The sequence below is a fragment of the Garra rufa genome, chromosome 1 (genome assembly GCF_049309525.1).
Source record: "Garra rufa chromosome 1, GarRuf1.0, whole genome shotgun sequence".
In the NCBI taxonomy this organism is placed as follows: Eukaryota; Metazoa; Chordata; class Actinopteri; order Cypriniformes; family Cyprinidae; genus Garra; species Garra rufa.
Window position 1 is genome coordinate 86,860,356 of NC_133361.1, and position 3,491 is coordinate 86,863,846.

Here is a 3,491-nt window from a genome sequence, read left to right on the forward strand (position 1 = left end):
GGTATTTCATTTGTGAATTGTAGATTAGGATCTGTGCACCTGAGAATTTGAAATGGTATAACTGTTGTGTTATGTTTGTGAGAAAGAGTACAAAAAACTTAAACTCCTATAAAACGTATTCTCTGTGGCTTTAAATTTACTGATACACATCTGTGACTATTCCTTACAACTACAAATTCCACTATCACAGGTGTTCAGTTTTGCTATAATAATACCTTCACAGAACATGTTAGTAGTCAGCATCTATGCAAAAGCAGAGAGGTCAGTGTGGTGTACTGTAGGTACATCTGTCCAGGCCAACATCTGGTGTACTGATGTATTCAACTGGAATCCCAGAAAATCTGCAATAAAAATGTTACAGTTCAAAATCCATCACACATAACTGATATAACAGGACTGCCCATTCCTGGAGATCCACCTACTTGCAGAATTGTAATCTAACCCTGATCCAACACAACCGTCTGTAATTCTCAACAGCTCCTGAAGAGCTGAACTTTGCAGGAAGGTAGATTTCCAGGAACTGGACTGGGTACCCTGCATTATAAAGTATCACATTTTGTATCTGGTATTACAAATTATCAATGTAAGTTTAATTTTAGTTTAACTAATTAGAAAATATTTGTGGCATAATACTGGTGTTTTGTGAGAAGTCCAGTGACCTTGTTATGTTTTTTTTTTCATGTGTTTTTCATAAAAGACTAATGATGCAAAATATAAAACCCCCATGCATTTACAAACCTGATATGGATAAATACAACAGTGGAAATCTTGAGTCCATGTTTGTTACATAGGAAAGCCTTCCACTGACGTGCTGTGAAGTAGATTTCTTGACAAGTTCCTCCCTAAAAGTAGATCAACAACACAGTAACTGTATTGTCATAGTGTGTAATTTAATAAAGTCACTATATTACTTTTTAAAAGATCTCATTAATACCTTTGCTTAACAATATTATTAGAGCTTATGACAAAGGCATATAACACCTTTTTAGGTTCATTTACAGTCATTTACATCTGCATCAAAAATACATACTCTGTCCCAAACTGCTGTTTAGTAAATGTGGTAAAAGATGTCCAAACTGCTAAATAATTTAATAGTAGTAGTATATAAAAAAATTACAAATATGCAAAACATTGTTCATTTACATATATTACCCACACTGTAACAATACAAAGTTGAAAATCTGCAAATTTACCTTTTTGGGCAATGATTACAATATAAGGATAATATTTGTCAGGTTTGTATAGTTGACATCATCTCAAGTCTTTGTAAGTGCTGGGCCTGCTGGCATCTTCTGAAGTCTTCACAAGTGAGGCTGGATCCAAACTGGAACTGGAGTAATCTAGCAACCTTGGGATGGGCATCCCGAGATTGAAACAGGAAAGCAAAAAGAGAAAGATTAGTATAACAGCTGTTCATATTATTTCAGACAAACGATTATTCATTTCATAACATACAACTAAAGTGCAAGGTCACAAGATGTTTTTTTGTGTTAATATATGTAAAAATGTAATTGATTGCTGTGATCAAAGCTGTAATATTTAGCATCATTACAGTCTTCAGTGTCACATGATCATTCAGAAATCATTTTAATATGCTGATTTTGCAAAAACAAAAAAAACAGCTGTGCTGATTTATATATTTTTTTGTGTGAACCTTCTTAATGTTGTGAAGTTTATTTATTTTTATCATGATTCTTTTAAAGAAATTAATTTTGTTATTCAGCAAAGATGTATTAAATTGATCAAAGTGAGTGTAAAGATTTGTTTCAAATAAATGCTGTTCTTTTGAATTTTCTGTTCATCAAAGAATCCTGAAAGAAAAAAATTGCAGCGCAACAGTTTTCAACATTGATAATAATCAAAAATGTATGTTAAGCATCAAATCAGCATAATTTCTGAAGGATCATATGACACTGAAGACTGGAGTACTAATGGTGAAAATGCTGCTTTGTTCACGGAAATAAATTACATTTTACAATATATTCACAAAGTAAACAACTTTAAAATGGTAATAATACTTTACAATATCACCGTTTTTACTGTTTTTTAATCTTGAATTTTTAAATGAATCCAGTCTTGGTACGCAAAAGGAACTTATATAGAAAACTTATATATATATATATATATATATATATATCTTACTGAAATTTGAACATTGTTAGTTTGAGTGTTAGTTTGAGGTTAACTTACTAGCCATATGGTTTACTGTGCCTTAGAGTTGTTGTCCGACAGGAGGTTCGCTCCAACTCTGGGGTGCAGGCCATCATCATGGAAAAAAATAAGAACATAAGAAACAATTTGTCACAGAGCCAACAATATTTAGTATACAATGCCAGAGCACATGTGATATGTAGAAAAGATAAAGAATATACTGAAAATAAATTCTTAACATACAATAATTTGCTTCTAGGTTTACTTTTTTGATATTGTTTATACTTCTTACTTCGCAATATCAATATTTGTTTACCATGAGAGATCAAACTGCTTTTGAACTAGACTCTGTTACGTCAGTGACGTCACCGAGTAACGGTACCATATATATGTTTAGGTTATCTGAGCCTATTTCCAATCACCCATTGATAAAATACCAGTAAAACTACTACAGACCTGTCAAAACTTCTTGTCTACACATAAAGATGTGATTAAAATCAGAAACTTTCATAAACTGCTCAGTTTATGGAGTTAGCATAACGTAAGTTACCTCCTCTGACACCAGTTAAGATGCTAACGAACTTTTTCGAAGACACTAAACCATCTCTATGAACTAAAGTCAACAGAAGCGAGTCAAATACAAGCAAGAAAAGTGTCAGGGACAGCTATATGTAATATTTGTATGATTTTAGGAACTGACCTTACCGAAAATAGTGAAAACAACAGCGAGAGACCGAATTTCTTGCTTGTCAGTTGCTGTGTTGTCGCCCCGTTTCCATGACAACTCCCTCCGCTGTAGTGTTTGAATGGGACTCGATCGTTTGCGCACTCATCAAAACACGTCAGCAGAAGTTACAAAAAATAAACACATAAAATTAGTGTCAGGAACAGCTATATGTAATATTTGTGTGATTTTAGGTACTAAACTTACCGAAAGCAATACAAACAACAGGGAGAAACGCAGTTTCCAGCTTGTCAGCCATTGTGTTGCAGCCCGTTTCCATGACAACTCCCTCGCGCCAGTGTTTGAAAGCTAAGCGAATGTTCAGCGTGCACGCACACATCAAAGTCACTCAAAATGTACATAAATAAACAATTTAAATCTTAATTAAACTGCTATTAAATCATACATTTACGTTTTTGTTTTGCAGTTCTGTGACCCATTTACAGGTGCAAAATGCCCTGCACCTGATAGTCAGATAAGCACTTTTATCGTTTAAGAAGTTTAAGTTTTATAGGTTTAATAGTTTTATTTAATATTTTATTTTTATGTAATATTTTTATTATTAATTTATTATCTATTATTTTTATCTTTTCTTTTTCTTTTTTCTTTTTGTAGA

At 32.8% G+C, this 3,491-nt stretch overlaps 1 long non-coding RNA gene across 1 annotated transcript; it reads right to left on the reverse strand.

Annotated features, from left to right (window-relative positions):
* Window positions 1-1,206: 1,206 nt before the first annotated feature.
* Window positions 1,207-2,971, reverse strand: LOC141338710 (uncharacterized). The gene is made up of 3 exons (XR_012355876.1): window positions 2,857-2,971; window positions 2,191-2,248; window positions 1,207-1,348 (listed from the first exon to the last, which is right to left on the reverse strand). It is a non-coding gene; the product is annotated as an uncharacterized lncRNA (long non-coding RNA).
* Window positions 2,972-3,491: the final 520 nt, after the last annotated feature.